At 49.9% G+C, this 21,124-nt stretch overlaps 1 protein-coding gene across 1 annotated transcript in view; it reads right to left on the bottom strand.

The window, feature by feature from the left end:
• LOC131206655 (homeodomain-interacting protein kinase 2) overlaps positions 1 to 21,022 on the bottom strand; it is a 44,270-nt gene extending 23,248 nt beyond the window's left edge. The window contains exon 1 of the mRNA XM_058199314.1: positions 20,979 to 21,022. The gene's annotated coding sequence lies outside the window, so the exon portion shown is untranslated. The remainder of the gene's footprint in view (positions 1 to 20,978) is intronic.
• Positions 21,023 to 21,124: the final 102 nt, after the last annotated feature.

The raw sequence follows: 21,124 nt of genomic DNA, 5'->3' as shown, positions 1-21,124 counted from the left end.
GTAGACTTGTTCTTTAGATTTAGTTTAGATTTTCTATTTATGAAGGGGTGCAATGCTCTAAATAACTTTTCACTGTTTAGCGCAGAATTATGTATGTGCGCTTTTAACGCGGCTTATTAGACAATGGAAATTAATCTACATTCAACGCTAATGTGGCACACACCAAGCCGCACCAGAAGAAAGGATGAAGCAACAAAGATTGGCTTTCTTCAGAAAGCACTTCCAGCCGTGCAGGGGGGTCACAATACAACCGACAGCTGGGTAGTACGTTTCTAATGCGCTAATTTCCTCCCCGGAGGAGAGTAGAGCAAATATTTAAACAATTTCGCAAAACACCATTACGAAAATTCCACACCGGGCGGCGGGCGGGAGAAAATGTCCCGGAAAAAGATGTCGCCATTGTCGAGAGAGCGTTCCAAGGTGCCTCGGAACCGGGCGCTAAATGCGCGTCGATGCGGCCTAAAAAGTTGGAAACACAACAAGATGCGCGTCTCCTCAGTTTCTCAGCCAACCAGCCAGCCAGCCAGCCAGACACACTCCGGTGGGTTTCCGCCCTGAAACGGAGCCACACAATAGCCTGTCCTAGGCGAGAGATCTGGTTCAGGCCTGCTGGGGGGGGCTACGTCGTGGCGCCATTCGTCGTCGATGCTAAAAAGCTGGGCGCCGCTTTCTTCGCTTAAATGACACAATTATTGTACACCCAACCCAGGCGGCGCCTTGGTTGGACCACCTTTACAAGAAGCGAAAAAACGCATTCTCCTATCATTTTCGCCAAGGTGCTGCGCCCTGCTGAACACGTTTAGGACCAGAGAACCTCTCCTCAAGGCGTGCAAAAAAAAAAAGGGCAAACATCACGAACCGGCGCACACACCTCCGGGTTCCGGTATGTTCCACAGAAACGGTGAAGACCTTCACACAGCATCCCGGGAGCACCTCTCTTTCTCTCTCTCTCTGTCTGTCTCGAGCGCAAACCGGCCCGCGACGAAGGTTACACTTTCCACCTTCATTATGTTGTTGCTGTGATCTTCTCGCCGCGATCTTCGCCGCACAGACTTTCGAACCATCTGTCTTGCAGACGTCTTCGGAACGATCCACTCCGTCTTGCAACAAACAAACATACCCGCGTCCGCCGATTGCTGCCCCAATGCAAACGGGTTAGCGATATGGGTTTTGTTCTCCGCGAAACACCGCCACCAGAGTCCCACAGCAACAGGTTTTTGCCGTGCCCAACTCGGCCGAGGTGGCATGGCGCCGTTGGAAGAGCACCATCTGAGTCAAGGACTACGGCGCGCGACTTGCCCTTAATGGCGCGGAGACTCCGAAGGAAACATTAGTGCGCGAATCGTGTGACAAATTAGCCACCGCGGGACCACGATTTCAATAAAAGCTAATCGAACCTCAATCACGTCGCAGGGTACGCGGGGACTAATGCGTGCAGCAACCCTCCGCCACCCATTTATTGCGATTACGTTTGCCAATCCGTCCCCAGTCCCGGCGGGGGTCCAGGGCTGCCACCGGCGGATGGTGATCTAAGCCCTGTCGAGCTGTGTACGCAATAATGGCCGCCCGCGGTAATAAACGTGCGCGCGTTGCGTGGGCAAACCTGATTTCGGGGCCCGCGTCCAATGTGAAGCAGGAAGGCAGCAACTATTAATATACTATCCCAGAGTAAATGCCAAGAGCATTCGGCCACGGTACACATTAAAGTGCGGAGCTAAAAGAGCGAAGCATAAAACGTTTCTTGCTGGGGGCACATAAACTCATAATGCGATCGTTAAGTGCACCCCGCCCGTTTGAGTCCTGCGCGGCCACTGGGGTCAACGGCAACATAAAAAATACAATGTATCGACGACGGACATTTTGAAACCGGTGTCAACCTAACCGGTGTCCGAACAATGTCCTAAAACATACTTCAGTTTGGAGATCGGGACAATTGCTGCCTGTAACAACCCGCACGGCACGGCTTAGAGCAAAGAGCAGAAAGATGCACTGTCACCAGAGCGAGTCGAACACGTACAGGTCGCCATCGACACACAAATTGCCGTAATCTACATGAATGAGCTCAGCAAGAACCGTGCGCGACGACAGTGATAAATGACACAGCCTTCAGATGTGATCTTCAAGAAGAGCGGCATATGAATCATGATCGGCCCCCAAGTAAGCGTTTGACGAACCGACCACATGGAACCGACCAGAACCCACAGGCCGCCGTTCACGGAGTAATGTGCAATCGATAATTACTCGACTCGTCCCGGGTTTGGAGACACGGACGACGACGCCAGTCGTAAAAGAATCGGTCGGCCATGTGTTTCGGTGTAAATTTAATTTCTGCACTTTGCCCGCGCCGTGTGGCCTCTTCTCTCTAACAAGCTACGACGACACCTAACACACTTTCGGGAGGCACACAACAGTTTACGATCCAAACTTGTCTCGGCACATCAAAACTCGCTCTATCAAGAGACCTCTCCTCCTGAGGTCGACATGAGGAAGGGGGCTAAGTCAACTTAAAACAACATTTATCACACCTCCGCGCTGAAGAGAAAACCGGAAAAATCCTATCAATTATTTATACGAAGTCTGTGAAGTGCGAAAAAATAACTCCACCAACGCGACGAGGAGGAATCGAAACACATGCACATTCGAATTCACGGACATTGACATTCGGAACAGTCGTCGGTCAAAGCGCGGAAAAGCGGCAGGAAAAAGGCGCAATCTTGCCCCGTACACACCCAGCCAGTAGCAACACAGTTCCGCTCTCTGGCTGGGTCCGCAGCGCGCAAAAGTCACCCCGAGAGAACGGTTTATTGAATTATTCATAGGAAATTGAACCAAATATTGTTTTGCCGGGATTTTCATTGCTCTCCAACAACCGGCGGCCCGCGTTCCGTCCGTCCTGAGTCGTGCGCTCCCTGCTACAGCTGATGACCGGAGACCGGGGGCCAGCAGCGTGCACAAAAATAGATTTCTCATACCCGGAGAAAATTACATTTTTACTCTTCGCCGCTGCTGCTTTTTCTGTCGCTGCCTCGGGCTACCCGCTGGCCCTGAAAAACCTGCGGTGCTATTTTCTTGCACGAACCACCGCACAGAGGTCAGAGCCGGAAAGTCGGCCTTCGCGGAACCAGGATTACAACGGAACCCGAACCGCGCCTGCCCGCCCGAACTCTAATTTCCTTCGCCACTTGCTGGCGGATCGCTGTGCCACCGGTAGGGCCACCCCACCATTGCGCAACAAGTGCACGCAACAACCTTGCACTTTACCTTCAACCACACGGACGAGCAGCAGGACGAGCTCGGCAACAACAACGACGGCGCTGCGTCAAGACGGATCTATCAAGTTCCACCGGCGTCAATCAACGTGCTTCGTCACCCGGCCGCACGAGTCCGTTGTGGAAGGAAGCGTCACCCACTCACCCACCCATCGTTACACAATCAATCCCTATTTGACAAGCATCTTTGCCTGGATCGCGCACCACCCACCACCAGAGACTGTATCATGTAAGATTTTTGGATTTTGATTACATCACGACGACGACACAACGTGTCGGAGGCAGAGGACGACGTCTCGAAGGACACCACACACTTCGGTAAACAAGTTTCCTCCCGGGTGTTGTGGATCGTGTTGTTGTCCAAGGAAAATCCTCAGTTGATGATTTTTCCAGGAATCGAAGAATCAAGGACTTTTATACGACCGACGGGGTGCAACAATGATGCTGCTTCGCACCAGCATTAGGATGGTCTCTCTTGTCTCGGTTAAGCCCTCGGTTGTGTACTTGTGGTGATCGGGAAACCTTCAGACATGTTCCAGCTTTCAACAAAAATAGGACTTCTTCGAGAAGAACTGGAACCGAAAAAGTGGACTCCAGCGAAAGACGAGAAAACCCCGGGTGCGATTGATGGCCTCACGGTTCTGTGGGCCGTAGTAGGGTTCTTCTTAGGGCAGGATTTTTTAGAGGATGCGTCGTTCAAACCCTTTCCTGATTCGCCCGAACGTGAGCCGGTCTCTTCTCACATTGGTTGCTCATTACTGGTGTGTGGTGCGAACGGTGATTTATGCGCCGAAATCCAATGTGGGAATATTGGGCTCGACGCAACGAGAAGGAGACAAATGATAAATTTATGCCCATCTTTCAGGCGGCCGCACATCCCTTCGACGGCGGCCCGTTAATCCGACCCTAAATAAGCCGGGCGCGACAACCCAAATACACTCCCTTCTCGTTTTTCTTACCTTCTTCAACATCCGACGCTAAGCTCGGCTTTGGCTTTCCGAAAAGGGAACGATAAGAATAAATCTATCCCGCTCGGGTTCGTGTATTTTCGTTAGCAGGGAAAAGTTGCACTCCTTGTGGGGATGAAAAATGCTGATATCGAAGAAGACGATCATTATCATTATCCCCAGCGCTGCCGAATTGACTCCATTGGATGAATAATGAGAGGGTTTAGCTTCAACCGGGATTAGCACAACCAACGAACCCAAGTCTTCTTGTAGTTCAATTTTTAGTTCAATTTAGTATCGAGATTTAGCTCAATAAACGCATCAACCGCAGCACACAGAGCAAACCAGAACCGTCGTTAGGGCGGCTAGAGCTACGAGAGGGAAAAGTTCTCGACGCGGGATTAAAATGTTGGCATCACTTTGTGGTGGTGCCGGGGATCCACGCAAATCGCAAAGTATTTGGCCAACACATTGGCCATTCTCATATAAATAGACTGGATGGCCGGGCAGTCGGTGCTATTCTCCCATGGCCAACCGGACATGGCTAGGAAGGACTAGAGAATTTGAACAATTACGCCAAAAAGGACCAAAAATTGGCACACCACATTGGTTCGTTACTTGCCACCTAATGATGCCACCACAAAACCCGAGACCGTCGATCCGGACCGAGTGCAAATCCGATATGCCCAACTGGAGGGAGGGCTTTAGGGAATGCCATCATCCCGTCTTTCGCCAAACCGACCCGAGAAATTCAATCCGGAAGGGTTCAGAGACTCCGCAAACAATAAACCAACATTGGAAAACGATAAAAACGGTTGCATTAACCACTTTGTAGCATAAAGTAGCGCGCTTCCTTCGCCGCACAGCATTGACAGGCAGAGCAAACGGCGCAAAAACTATACACACGTCGCTCAAATGTGACGTGCGGACCGATCGGTCGCGGGCTCTTGCCAAAAGCCAACACGAGTCCAAGGCCGAAATGACATGAGCCTTAACCCCCCTCACAGGATGGCAGCAGAGCATAACATGCAAAATCATGCGTGACGGCAGAATCATTCTGTTCCGCGTGGTTCCTACGTGGCCGGTTTGCCGTGTCCCTCCGAAAAGGCGGAAACGGTTCTACGAGGCCGGGTGAAGTGAAACAAAACAGGCAAAAAACACGCAACAACACTCGGGGTGCGTTTTGCCGATATTCGCAACATCAACCTAATGACGGGACAGTACCGGGAGCGGCCGTGCTGCTTCCGATGCCGGGAGAGCCAAGCCAATAGTAATTTAATGTTAATGATAATCTGGTACACGTGGACTTGATGGTGGCGGGTTATACTGCTGCTGCTACTGCCTGGAGTTCAACAATCCACTCCACGCGTTGCTGACGTAAAGCATGCGCAGGAAAAAGCCGGCTGCTAATAAAATGTAATCACGCCAGGGTGCCGCCGCCGGTCGGGGCTTCTGGCCAAAACATAATTTGCCACGTAGAATTCAGTGCAAATCAATATTATTGGGTTGTTTGCGAAGTTCTAGTGCTCGGTTAGCGCTCCATATTGCAAATGAAGAATTTATCAAAACTTTTCATTAAAATTTCCGATAACTTCACAATGATTATTGAATGCAGCAAAGAGGATTTTGAAAGGAGTTTAAGTCTTTAAATTTGCACATGAATTTGTAAATCGTTTCAGTTCGGCAAAGAGTTACTAAAGTATCTTAGCGAGTCAAGTCTAGAATCGAACCAAATCCGAAAAATTTAGTAATCTTTTATAGGAAATGTGCTTTAGATTTTGATTTATTTTCCCAAACTGTTTATATTAGAACACAATTTCCAAAAGAATTAATGAGAAGATTTTGCAACTTAAGAAAAATTGAGAGTCGAATATTTGGCTTCATAATATTCCAAAAAATGAAGACCCTCGAAAAATTCCCTTGACCACGACAAAGAGACACACTCTTCCTGCCACATTTTTGTCCCATATTAATCCTTTCTTCATTATCTTTACTCTTGCCGGGCCCGGGGTTCGCCTGGTTATCGCTCGGATTGCCAATTGCGTTGCAACCGTAAAGAGAGGTGCCCTCAGCGCAACCCAACCCGGGCGCGATGATTATTTCCGAGTTGACGTCATCGGACAGACAGACGAGCGGAAAATTCCCATTGTCTTCGGCCACGACGACGACAAACTACTGTTGCACCACTAACACCAACCCCACCGGGTTGGGGGAGGTGACCAAGGAAAAATCCCCAGCCAGGGCAGAGGGTGATTGGGGGAGCTGTGAGCCACCCGCTCTCGCCTTAGCGAGCTGCTGGTGTGAGTGAAGAGACAAAAGAAGATTTCCGAGCGTGACTCATGGAAATTGTGGCGTGGAAGCCCCACGCCGATGGTTCCCGATTATCGACGGGACCCTGGGTTTTCCCAGGGCGCGCGCGCGCGCTCTGATTGAATATGCCGGCCCTCAAGACGACGGATATAACCCCAAATGGAGACACACACAGGGTACAGCGAAACTTATGTCCCAAAAATCCTTTCCGATCCTTTCCGATCCTTTCTGGTACCGGGAAGCACGCACGCACGCATGAACCCCGCGCTTTGTTTTTGACGACCATCTGCAGGCATGACGCGCCCGAGCGGCCAGCGATTTTCCTTTTCTCCGCGCCGGGGAAAAACCGAGTGAGTCACGCTATTCGGAAGTGATTCGTTGGTTTTTATTTTCCACCGTACACGCCTTTCGATTCCTACTACACCTCACGACGTCCCGGGTTTTACCGTTTCGAAGGAAGCCTTTCCGTTGCTGGCTTTTTACTTCGCCCAATTTGTCAGTATTTCCTTTTTGCAAAATACCACCACCGACTGGACCACCGCGTTTGAATGTGACCTTTTTTTCGTCGTCTTTGTTCAAAGGACCTCGAATGGGCGTCCTTTTCTTCATCCTTTTTTCTTCGGCGGCCCCTCTGGTTGTGTGAATGACTTTTCTTGCCGCAGCATTTGGCTCATCATTTTTGACCGTCGTTACTTCGGGGTGGCGTTCCTCGTTTTCTAGTTGGACGCAAACCAAATTTGATGTGCTGTTTGTTCCCGACATTAATTTTATACAGGCTCGCTCATTTTGCTTTCATTTTTTTTCTGCAAGCAATTCATTATTTTTATGCCCCCAAGAGAGTACCGGTTTTATGTACCCGTTGAAGGTCCCCTCATCAGCTCAAGTGTGTCGTTATTCTCTTCCAGCTTTAGGGGCCCCCGCCGCCGTTTCCGTTGGTGACGGTACTTTACAAGCCAGAACTAGTAAAGTCAGCAGCACGGAACAAAAGTGCAGTACTTTTATGTTGTTCTAAAACCTTAGAAGCGAGGCGATTTAAAACATACAAATAAAAAAGGTTCCAGAAGGTTATTTGTTCGCCAAACCCACAACTAACGCGCCATATCGGGCGGCATATCAACTAACACACAACATCACCTGTAGGTGAGACTAACAAGATTATATACCAACCGCGCCTGGTGACACTGTTGGCGGTAAGCGATAATTATATTGAGCAACACACAATGCCAACACCGGCGTATTAAATTTCGCGTGCCACGTGAAAGACAAATGACAAACCATGGTAGACCCCGAAAACGGAAAGATTACCGTAATGGGAGACCCCACAAGCAAACTGCCGTTGAGCACGGAAGCAGCTCCTTCGATGGACGCTGATGTGGAGGAAAAAGGAGGCCTCTCTGGGGGCGATCCATCTTCGGCTGATGGGCAGAGAGCGAGCACGCCTCCACACACTTCTTCCGGCGAGCTCTGTTAATTGATCGGGGGATCCACGGATACTACAGAGGCGCGTATGGCCCACTCCTTGACCTCATAGGTCACGGAGTTTGTAGTAACGAAAAACAAACGATCATACCCCTGAGTCATGATCGATGTTTTGCGATGTTGAGCTCTAGAGTTTCTGATTATTTCTTCCGAAGAAGAAGCGATTCACGGAAATAAACGAAGTAAGAATTCGTCTTATCAACCACTTCATGTACTAGTACTGGCGTCTCAGCGCTAATTATTCTGGAAAAATACGAGAACGATCGTTTGACATTTCGAAAGGCGGCCGCAGGAGAAGAAAACAACCTTCCGGGCACCTTTTATGGTAACAGAGTGTGCTCGACGAGGAGCACATAACCAAAACACAACCAGTGTGGTGTTTGTATGGCTGTGCACAGAACAATTTAACTGCACACAACGACGGGCGGCGGTGTCACTTGACCAAATAAACCCCTAAATTGAGTTTCAACGAGGCGCGACGGCGGTGTGATCGACGGGCACCACCACCACGGACACACATCACAAAACATAGCGCAGCAAAATGGTTCCAAAGTTCGATTAGAAGGTAAACAAGTAAATAAAATTAAATAAACCTGCCCGGCCCGCCCCACGGGCACAACAACTACCAGCGCACACTCTAGCAGTCTGTTGCTAAAATCAACCTTTATCAACACACCTCTCCTGCTGCTGTTGCTGCGTTCCGCCACCAGCCGAGTGTCAAGGCACACCACAACCGGCGGGCAGACAGCGTGTCATTAAATAGTCGTTCGGGGCGCACGAGCGCACCGGCCGGTCACCATCTCACTACTTTTTAAAACTCATCTATCAGTTGAAGTTCAAAACAGGCGCTCGTCACGGGGAAAAAACTCCTTTTCGCGGTGGCGAGAGGTATGAGGTTCTTCGGCCTGAGATGGCCGCGTTCGACGACAAACAACAACAACAACGGCTGCAACGGTCGACTTAGCACACGGAGGCGAGACTCGAAGAGAAGGCGAGCCGATTTCAAGGCGAACACGCTTTTTCGATGTCGTCGTCGTCGAAGATTGCCTGTCTTTTCGGGTTTCGGGTTCCATTTCGGCCGACAGAGCGTGGAGTTACAAACACCAACCCCGCGGGGTGACGGGTTTCTCACAGACCCCGAGCCCTCAGCAGTGTATTCGTCAATAACCCCCGATGATAGATGAGCACCAATTCGGGGGATATGCAAGTGCATACACGGTGTGTCCTTCTCCCGTGTCTCGCCAAAGGCAAACTGCTGGCTGGTGAAGAGGCAAAAACGATCCGCGACACACTTAACAGAGGCTCCTGCCTTTTCGGGGACGGCTCCTGCCTTGCACAACGTCTGACACAGAACTGTCAGGCGCGCTCTCAAGGAGACTGGCGGGGGTTCCTCACAGAAACCAGAAAACAGAGACGAGGACTTCCCAAAAAAGGACAAACAATCGGAACGCAAAACGGGAACTTGGATTGAAAAATGTGTGGTTGGGTGGTTGGCTTTTTCGCTTACCTGACAATACCTCCAAAATTGTGGCGGTGTTGTTGGATACAAAGCAGTAGGAAAAAGTAGGTCTCTAATTCTATGTTGCGCCGCGCGTCCACACGCTCTACTGGACCATCTATGCTGTGATGACGGTGGTGATGTGTGCTTACCTGGAAGTAAGAGCAGAGCGCGGGAAAAATATTTACATTAAAAATTGGAAACAGCCACTAGATAAGCACGCGCAGATGGCGGCGGCCACGTTATCGGCAGCCGTCATGGAAACCTTCGCTCGACCCGACCACCAGACCGTTTGGCCAAGGGCAGGGCGAACGAAACGAAAACAACAAGTTTCTGGTGGGGCTTTCGACGCACGCACGCGCACGTCGGCTGTTGGCTCCCCAAATAACGCGTGGGTAGGTCCGTGCCCGTTTGTTGATGATTGATAGGCGCGCACGCCTTCTTGATGACGACGACAACAGCACTTGTCGGTTACAAGAAAGTATCGCCCGCCGGTTGGGGCTTGAGAGATCCCGATCCCGAGTCCACCAAGGGCAGGAAAACACACGTCGCCAGCACCGACACGATGATGATACCGCCGAGACCTTCGGTCTAATTATCGCTTTCCCGGCCGGTGGAAAACATGTCGAAGACAGCACAGTAGACGAACCCCCACATAATGCGCGTAGTTCATCACCGGCCTCTCGTGGCGGCGTTATTAAATGATACTCGGTTCGCAACGACTGAAGGAGCGGTCGCGATGGGCCGCCTGACGCGCGGCCCAAGTGTCAGGACAATAAATGGAACGTCAACCTTTTCCCCGGGTGGGTGGAAAGCATAGAAATTTAGGTCTTGGTACACACCAGCAGCGGCGGAGCGTCATAATTGGCCTTGTGTGTTTTGGGTGGGTATCTCGAGTTCGTTCGACGCACGGCGAAGGCCAGCCAGTAGCAGTAGCAGCAGCAGCAGCATTACTTTACTTAATTGATCCCGCTCTGATGGCGGAGGTTCACGGGGCGCTTACAGCGCTTTTTACTTTGCCGCCGCCCGGCCCAGAACGGCGCCGCGCGCCATTGGGGATCCCCATTGGGGAAAATTCCACTTTTTTTCCATCAAGCCATCCATTTTCCGGCCATATGGTCTCTCGCTGGAAGCTACAACATTACGGCCCCCCCCAAAGGCCTCCGACGACGACGGCCACTCTCTCTCTCCGCAGTATAATGGGATGCACAGACCGGGTGTGAGCTGGAGAGCCGGGTTCCAGAGTTCCACAGCACTAATGCGAACGTGGGTGTCTTGTGGCCTATTTTTGGACCGTGCGACCTTTCTCTGGCCAAGATACCCGCCGCCGCCACCGTCTTGGTGTTGTTGTGTCACACGGGACCCAGGACCGGCATCATATTAAGGCCACTGCGCTACTGGGAATCGGCGAAGTGGACTCAAATTCACGAATAATCTATCAACCGTCACTGCTGGCCAGAGGGACGGGACTCCCATTAGCAGTGGAGGGCACGCGAAACGGCCCTCCTCGCTCTCTATCCGTAGTCCTTGAGGGCATATTGGCGAAACCATCGTACATCCTGGCCTGCCTTGCCTCCCTGTGGCGTGATGGTCGCCATCCATATGCCCGAGAGCGAACGACTTTCACTTTGTGTCGAGATTTTGCCGCCTTTTCTTGACGGATGACCCCCCGGGCCGGGTGCTTTTATGGAGACACCCGCGCGCGCGCGCTTGTCCCCCAAGACAACGGGAACCACGGTCCATCGGTTGCCACGCTTCGACACATTTAGTGATTTAAGAGTCCAAGGTCCCGCACCGACCGCGTCTCAAGTGTCACACAAGTGGGCTCTGTTGGTGAAGCTCTCTTCTGTGCTGACCGCAGTCAATCTCCATTATTTCGATGCTTTGAACCGAACCTCGCTGTCGATACACGCCCCGTGAGTATCAACTTTATTTTTTTTTTTTTTTTTTTAATTCTCAAATTTGGATCTTTATTATACAGAGATGTTTGATTACATAAGAGTACAGAGATATTCCACAATGGGATTGCAGCTATTTAATAATTTTAAAGTATCAAAATGATTGAAATGAAAATATTTCGATTAAAATCTATTTAGATTACATGTTATGCCATGTGGCATTGAGTCATTATATCATACTTATAACTAATAACTAATAACTACATACATCTTACAACTAGTTAACTTTAAAAACATCAGATAATTAGGTCTTTTATTGTTGGGTGGATAGAATTATTGCATCTATTGATTAGGCCTTCTTTTAGTTTGTTAATTTCTAACGATAGTCTATGCGTGCCAGCGAGGCTTAGGACGAGATTTGTTGGTGTTCTCCAGTGTAAATTGAGGATCATTTTGAGAATTTTATTCAGTCTGATTTGTATTGATTGGAAGTTAGTGAGTATCAACTTTATAGCTAAACTGTACGTTTAAGAACCTCATACTGAGAAACGTATATTACCCAACTGAACAGGAAGTTGGATAGCAGCCATTATTTCGCAGAAGTTCACGTGCGTTGCCACGAGGATGCTGGCGCAAGTACATAACTTTGTCCGCAACAAGACGAATAGTTCAGGAGAGCAGCACAGAGTTCCCAACTTCACATCGGGTCATCAACTTACTCTGACCCTTTTGCGAAGAACGAAGGCTTCCCTCTTGTTGTGCTCGTTGTTCCTAAGGTCGTTCCGCTCTTCATAACTTCACATCTGCATAACTTCTCTGCATATGATGAATAACGCTAACAACAACGAAGCAGGACACAATCTTCTACCATCAACCCGAACCCGGGAGCCTTTACACAGAATTTATTCCTTTTAGTTCCCTCACTCTCCCCAGCTCTCTCTCTTTCTCTCTCTCTCTGATACATTATTCAAACCCGGGGAACCTTCGGCCTCCGAGCCTTGGGAGTCACTTTTTCTCTTATTTTATGATACTTTGTTCTACAATTTAGCTGAATGACGAGCATCACCCGTAGGAGGCATCCTTTTCAGAGGCAGCAAAAAAACGCGATAACACGAGGCTGACATTCTGATAGTCGGACCACGAAACTAAAGCCCAACGTGCTCCCTGCGTAACGCCGATGGCCGTGCGTGCCACGGGAGTGTGGCGCACGTTGCATTTTAATATTATTTTTAGAGAAGGGAAAGGCGCACAGAAAAAGTGGCCGAATGGAAATCACATGCCCATCAACGTGTTGCTCTCTGCTCTGCGCACAGGAAGTTTGTTGCGTGGAACCGATTTGCAAGTCCGGGAGAGGCCAGGAAAAGCCAGGGAGCCAACGGGAGAACTTCCAACCCGCATTACACGCATTGCCGAGGGGAGCTGCTTTTTGCAATGCATTACCTTTTAACGTTTTTTTTTTGCCATACATCAAATTCCACCGGGTTGGCGATGCGGCGCATGTTTTCAGCATAATGAGCGGGAGCGGTGCACACCACACCACCTGGTAAATGCTTCACATCGCAGCAGGAACAGCAGCAGCTGCCAGTAATTGTGTGGCGTTCGCGTTCTTCCGCTCCAGACTGGGGCAGTAGCAGCAGATGAAGCATACACAGAAGGTCCTCGCTGTAGAGGAAAGCCTGTATTTTGACGCCTCAACCGAAAGGGGACGCAACTCATCTGCTCGGTTGGGGTCTGCTGCTGTACACCACCTTCCGGGAGGTCCACGTGAGTCGATGAAACGCTTACACGGCGGCTCATGTCACCAACTGACGACTGCTGGAAACCAGTCGTCGGGGGAGCGCCATTCAAGCGCGATGCATCACGTGCACCTCCGCGAACCCGTGAGGCAGTTGTTTGTGTGTGTGTTGTGGGTCGCAGGCTGTAGCTGACTAAGTAGTAAGCCACTCTCTAATGTGCGTCATACACGAGGCATTGCCGACGGGAGGGGGTCACGTTGCAACGCCAACGCCTTCCAGCTCTATAAGTGGCAGCCCTCTAAAACCTGAACCCCGAGTACATGGATCATTCCCTTCGGGTAAGTCGCTGTGTCGGTGCTTACTCAGGATTAGCCTTTACCACCTGGGGGCTGCTTCGCGGAAGCCCGGCAAATGGAGGCGTTTTTGCTGGTCGGTCTAGGCGAAGAAACATCGTTAGCTGCCGCCTTTAAATGAACGATCAATTTGACATCTTTCGGCGCCCTGTAGGAAGCGCTTTCGCGAAAGCCCAGGGCGCTATAAGCGCAAACCCCTTCAACAGTCACATGGTCGCCACTGTCACTAGAAGTTGGTAAACATTCTCTTCGCCCTTTTTCCGTTCGAGAGCCACGGTGGCATCCCGACATAGATACCAACACACCCGCCGGCAGCATTCAAATAGAGACTTCTGTTGTAACAGCAGCAGCAGCAGCATGTGAACAGAGTCCAACGGTCACGAAATTGAGGGTGGTCTGTACCATTTTTTCTCTCTTTTCCTTTTCTGACGAGTCGAGTCGAAATTCACGATATAATTAGAACCCACTCGAAACTAAACGCTACAGCCGCGCGGCATACAATGTAAGCGAAAGAAGCAAAATAAGCCGAACATTTAATGTACATTTGCGCGCATTTGCAACATAGAAATGCTGCTAAATATTAGCTGCTGAAAATTGGTGCATAGGACCAAAAATTTAAATTCTCTCACTCGTGAAATTGAAAATGATGAAATTTTCGCAAATTATGTTCAACACCATAACTGGAACCAAAATCGGAAAAACATAACCCGGGCTGACCGGAAAAAAGAGGTGCCTGACAGAACACTATTGCCGCACCCGAATCTGCCGATGGGCAACGGAGAACTTTCGAAATTCTAAAATTAAAGTTCGTAAAGAAGGAAAAACAGAAAAGATGGCCCAGTGCAACTTCTTCTGTGACGCCACCAGAACACCGTTTTCGAAAGTACCATTTCCTCCGCTCTGACAGCTGCCAAATTTAACCCAAATGTTTCAAAATGGCCTCAACCGACTCAACCGGGAAGGATCGCGCTACAAGCAACAGCCAAGCTTGCGCCATGCCCACACAACACTCCAGGGGGTGGGTTACTGCTGCCGCCGGCCAATGAATATTGACTTTCAGTTTTTGATTTAAAAATAGGAAAATCAGCAGCTGGGATATGAAATCTTGTAAAGTAAATCAATTCACTTAAATCAATGAAAACAAAACCCACAAGAGATAATGACCACCGCGAAACAGACCCGTTGAAAAAGTGAGGTTATTACCGCTTTCGACACAATAAATTAAAAAAAAATACAGTACAGAGAAAAATAAGACCGCAAAAATGTGTGTTAAGAAAGGCCCAACCGATGAAACTAGCAGCTTCAGAGAAGGTTGCACTACTTTTGTATCGGAGTTTTTTCTTGCATTTGGAAAGCAATTTACTTAAACGAACAATCAAACTTTTTGCCCGCCCCCCCCACCGAAAAAGAAGGAGTTTTTACCGTCTCTTTACCATAGGATAAAGAAATAACAAAAGTATAATAAAAGAAAATTATCCATTCACGAACGACGAAGCGGCGGCGAAAAAAAACCTTTCGAACCATTCAACCATGGACATTCTCTCCTCGCGTCGCGAGAAAGGCACGGCTCCGGGGCGGTGTGGACGCGGCAAACGAAATGCACCACCCCAAACCCCGAACCCAAACTGGATGCCCTCAAAAACACGGCCCAGGAAAAGGGGTCATAAAAGCAGGCGCCTAGGCCCTGGATTGGCAGCCGCCAGACAGGCACAGGCCGGGCTCACCCCTGTCTGCTGCGCGCCACTATCGCCCGTGCGCGGATGGACCGGAAATAAAAACAATCGCCTAGTGCCTACAACCGAAAAAGTAGGCTCCTGCCGTGACCCGGTGGTTATCGACTCACTGGAGCGCACCACGCCACGAAAACCGTGTTTCGCTCTTAGCACTTCCCGAAGATCTGGACGACCGCCGCTCCGGGGGGTGGGTTGGGGACGAGATGCGATCACACGCCACCATTTGGCGCCTTTAACCCACAGATCGTTTCACTTCGATACCTACCCCAGCGACGTCGATCGGTGCTCCGAGGAAGCGATCTCAGGTCTAAACCCCAAGTATGCTGAATTTTCTACTACGCAGTTCGCGAATGACGACGACGTCGACGATTGTGTTGCAGTGATACTAAGAAACCCACAACATACTTGAAAGAGGGCTCACTTTAGCCACCGGTGGCCGCGTTTGACTTTGAAAACAACCTTAGGCAGTAAAAGACGCTAAAACGCGACAACGTAGCAGACACCGTGAAAAGCTGACGCCGCATCGCGACTGGAGAGTGGAGAACCGAGTACAAGAAGCGCAAAGTTTCTACCAAGAGAAAACGCCGAAACACGAGCGGCTGAAGTCATTCAACTTCTTCTAAACAAACCCGAAAATCAAAATAGACAAGAGGGGCCATTTTCTTTACGGGCGCTCTCCGACGGCCACGAGCGCTAGAAGCCCTGTCAGTTCCCAAAGTTTGCTAGCTAGGCGTGTCTTGCGTTCCCCGGTACGCTTCCGGGAGCGAATGGTTGGAGTTCTTGCCGGTATGAAAAGAGCACCACCTTCACTTTATGGGTTTCCCTGCGTCAGACTTTTGTCGACTTCAAATTTGACGAAGACTTGAAGGAACCTTCCAGCTTCCGGCTAGTGCCGTAAGTTACAACTCTGTCCGAACGAACCCCCGGCAGGCTCGCAAAAGTACGGGAAATCCAAATTATCCTATCCCTCTGGTTGATGCCGATCTCAGCTAGCAAACTACCCATCAGCAGCCACAACAACACTTTCCCAATCATTCATTCGTGGCCGGGAATTACGAACGGACGGCCACGCATCGAATACAGCGCTGCACCGATGAACATGATTCGCAGCCGTCGGATACGCATCAGCAGCTGGCCGCAGTTGTGCTGTAGTGCTCTCGGCCCTCGGGTAGGTTGGTGCAAATTCTTGGCCGCGCCTTCCACAATCCGGGCGAATTAGCCGGCGCAAATCAAGAAATAAGACCCCGCCGACGATGATGATGATGATGCTACGTGATCGGTCGAGGGCCACAGAGTGTGGGACCATGCTATGTGGCTCTGCTCTGTACGTGGACTTTCAGGGATATATCCAGATATGGTTTAGCGAACATTCCGTACACTCCCCGTACAGGGCGCAATTGTTTGCTCAGTTTTTACAATGTATAATGTAAAAGGAAGCTTCAAATTTAAAAGAAATATTGTTACCTACGATATTGTGAGAGAAATTTCCAGTTACGTATACAATCGTACCCATGATAACATAGGGATGGATAGTGAACGAACGAACCAGGAGAATATCACAGGGGCAAAAGGAGTTTCTGATGGCAAAAAAAAACCCGTAACCATTTACTTTAGTCAAACACACCCGACGAGGACTCTAAAACTTGTCTACAGCGATTTCTCATTTCCCCGGCAATAAACCCAAAACCCAACACTCGACTGCGCGACTGTCGTCTTCGTTAGTCTATGTTCGATGCCTTTCTTTCACCTTCCTCTTATGCTTATGTTGGCTACGGACTTGTTTCTTCTCCGGCTCATTTCCATGGCTTCATTCCGTTCTGATTTCGCTCCGCTGCCTCCGGTATGTAAATTAAAGAGGATATCCTCTCCCCGGATACGAATGATGGAACGAACCCCGCCGCGCGTACGGCTCGATTCCGAGAAGATGTCCGAAGACTATCGAGAGGTTATTTTTTGCCAGATAAAGGTAGGGATGGACTCTTCCCAGGATCGAATGCTGCGGCGCACAAAGAAACAAAATATGCTGTGCCACACACCCGGGAAAATTGATAAAAGATTACAGCAGAAAATAAATATTTGATTTCTGTAATCAAAAACCGATCCATCAAATGCGCTCAGGAAAAGAACGAGTCAGACAGAGCAGAACATGGCGCAGGATGAAGCGTTTTGGTGGACGAAACAACTAGAACGTTTTGATAAACGAATATGATTGATGCAGAGTTATGCACCAACGCGAGAATGTATTAATAAAATGCGAAAAATAGAATTGTGCACAAAGTATTGGTGTAGCAAACGGTCAGCGTAAGCGCCGCTCAGCGTTGTTATTGCGATGAAGCTGCTATAGTCACGTTCGTGGCGCTTATTGGCACAATAAAGCGTGACAACACTTCACGGCAACTCCGGTAACACCAGCTGTGGTATAAAACCATAATAAAGCCACCACAAGTTGTGCACAAACGTGCGTACCTCTCATATGGTGCTCAGCCGAAGGCTTATTAAGGCTGTTGAAACTGCCTTATCACTTTTGTCAGTTAGTGAAATGGATAGTATACTACTTCTAATTTTCTACACCCAAAGAGGCCACCGTAAACGACAGACAATTGATCAGGGTTGTAGGATGTTTCCAGAAAACTTCCGCAAAATAATCTCAATGCTTGAAACAAAAATATGCTGCGCAAGCCAACGGGAGGTTTTGAACCGTGTCCAACAGGAAGGACCATAAATCCATCGTCGAGCTCCGTGATTTTCGTGATCCTCACCGTATATGATGGCACGCGGTTCAGGCGCTGTTTACGTGAACACTGCCAACCAGTCCGAGTCTGCTACGTTTAGTAGCCGCAACTGCGGCCGGTCGAGAGCTATTTTGGGCATTCCCTGCGCTGGGACCAGTCACGGCTCAAAGCACCAGAAGCGAGCACGACCGTGTTGTTAGCCATTAACCGGTTGAAAACTATAGAACAAGACATTCATCTAAAAACCCCCCAAAACGAACATACCCAAAACGGGATTTTTCAAATCATAAAATATGGCGCCGAAGAGGGCAGCCCAGCAGCAGCGGGCCAAAAGACATAAAATTTCGTATCAGATTTCCGCCGATGTCGCTCGAAAATGCTGCTTCATTCGCACAATGCGCTCCAACACCATCGCAGAACAGAGAATTGCAAAAGCCGGCTTCCGACAGGATATATAGGCATTGTGTTGGTGTTGGTGTGGGCGTTTTTCCCTGCCCAGCACACTTCCCACGCACATTGGGTGAGAAGAACTTTCATTCAGAACCTCGCCTTCTGAGGCTGCTGAGAGCCGGATCTCAGGATACGTGCCCGTGCTTCCACCAATACACGCTCACACGGTCCGGGAGGCTCGGGCGAAAATCCAAAACATTGCAACACCCACCCACCACCACCCATTCTGATTCGCACCCGGCTCGCAAACACACCCACACTATCAAGCAGAGCTCTGAATGCGCCGTGTCCTGGGACGAAAGGAAAATCGCGTCAAAGGTCAACAGCATTTTCCCAAGCACGCTTTTCGCTCTCACTCTCTCTCCGTGTTCTCGCTCTCGGAGTGTCCTTTTTTTGATGTACTGTCGCTATCCCTCCTCTCTGTCGAACGTATTGCAAGGCACACGTTAACGAAGGCAAGAAGATGGTCCTTTTAGCGGGCACGAAAAAAATGTAATGATCACCAACACAGACGCACACAGCTAGCGGATCCCGGATGGTTAATCCTGGGATAGCGCTTCTTCTCATTCTTGGCCCAGGAATGCCCGATCCCCATCCATTCATCTCTCGGCGTGACCGGCGGGAGAGAGAACCCCACGGAGAGATGAATCAACTCCATTCGGACGTGTGTTCCTGTCCGCCAAAGCGGTGTTGCTGAATGCATGAATGAATCCACCGGAAGGACTAGAGCCAGGGGCGCTAGTTCTCTCGATACGAAGCTCGATGGAGCTGCTGCTAGTTACACTGGTTAATGTCCACCCCGTGGGACTCCGATCTTAGTATCGCAATTAAGCGTAAGTCGAACCCGTTTTTGGTGCCAATTTTCCCACTGGCCATGGACTGATTGGCCATTTTCTTCTCACTTCAAATCAATCGCTCGCGTGGGTTAGAGCCCGGATCCATGGAGACCTTTGCGGCACCCCTATACATCACGCGTTCGGCGATGAACCAATTTGAAACCAAAAGCGATGGCCCAGCAAGCGACACAAATACCATATGGAAATGGAACATCACCTTGCCAACCGGTTCGAAGGACAAACCCCAAGCGGCGCTACTGGTGCTCCAGCAAATAACAACGCGATACAAACAGCACCATTTTCGCACCGAAACCTGCACAACACTGTGTGGCGTTTATCTTCGTTTTTTGCTGTTTTCGATGATGGATTATAATGACACACCGAGCCCACGCAGTGGGATGATGACTGTTTGGTTCTGCCGCAGTGCCCACCCTACTTCCAGTGACCGAAGCCCACAAGTACTTCAATCAAGCCACAAGAGAAAAAAAAACCGATAACTGTTTGTTTGAAAAGTTGTCGCGTGCGGAGCGACGTGTTTCATCAAGCAGCCGTCTAATTTTGCCATCACAGTAAGCCGCACGCAGTATCAAATGGGTTCAAAAATAAAAACCTCACCCTCGGTGGCAATCGAGAGTTGCAATCGAAAACGGCAAAATCGTATGGCGCCGAGTATAAATAGACGAAATAGAACCGACAAACGGCGCGAGGCGGCGCGTAATGACAGGTTTCAAATGTGGTTTTGTCTGTCTCCGTTTGCGCAGTCACCCTCATTATTGTTGGCCTGCAACCATCATCCCAGAGGCGCCACCGAAAACATATTGTTGGGCATGCAACTCACCACAAGCACAGAGATTTAACGGTCAAATCGTCCTTCTCCCGCTTGGTTCCAGGGTTTCGCGTGCACCTGGCCGTCGCCGCCGTTAGGAATCTCAGAGCCGTTGGCTAAATGCAACCCCGACGACAACGAGGGAGACCCGCGACCGTTATGAAACTATCGACATCGTCACCTACCCTGCGTGTGCGGGCTTGGAGTACGGGCTGCCGCCATTCAATTGGTGCGGTATTGTGATACACTCAAACACACATACGTGCACACGGCCGTGCACATTGACGACGGCGTAAGTGAATGTAGCTTTGCGCACCGCCCCCTTAAAGCATACCCCGTCGTGTCACCGCCGTCTCACGAGGCACAAAACTGTGCGCGGCCCAAAATCATATTACAACGCATCTTCTCGACCCTAGAGAGCACACTACCACCACCACAATCAAGCACCGCGGGGTGCGATATGTGCGTGCTGACCGACCGGCATAGCCCACGCTTTAACAAGGCAACGGCAACCATTTTGCCTTCTGCCAGGCACCATGACGACGGCTACTTGCGTACGTTTCTCATCATCATCATCAGCAGCAGCAGCGGCGGCAGCAGTAACAATAGGGCATCATCCAATTGCAATGAAAAATAGAGGGCATCACTATTTGCGCACGCAGCACACACACAGGCATAGAGGCCCGACTTGCGTTTCCTCCGTGTGTTGCCAAGGCGTTTAAAAAGGACACAGCAGGCAGCGCCGTGAATGAAGCTGTGCAACGTCGCGATTACCCACCGTCTACAATATAGGAAAAGAGAACGTTACGGCAAGGCAAGGCTTTCGTGGTTGTATTATATTAGATTTAAAGCTTGTAAGATTTAAGATTCATAGCACACCCACCACACATGCCGAAGAAATAAACACTTACTCGCTCTCTTGTGCCGTCGACGTGGTTTTTCTTCGACGCACGCTTTTCCCCGTTTTTTCCGTGCCGCTTACTTCTGCTGCTTTCGGTCGTTCGTCGCTCGGCGCAGAGTGCTCAGCAGCTTTCTGTTCAGCAGAGCATCGATCTGC

Source organism: Anopheles bellator, chromosome 1 (genome assembly GCF_943735745.2).
Source record: "Anopheles bellator chromosome 1, idAnoBellAS_SP24_06.2, whole genome shotgun sequence".
NCBI lineage: Eukaryota > Metazoa > Arthropoda > Insecta > Diptera > Culicidae > Anopheles > Anopheles bellator.
The sequence above is the reverse complement of the archived record's forward strand: the minus strand, read 5'-3'. Positions and strand labels throughout refer to the sequence as shown.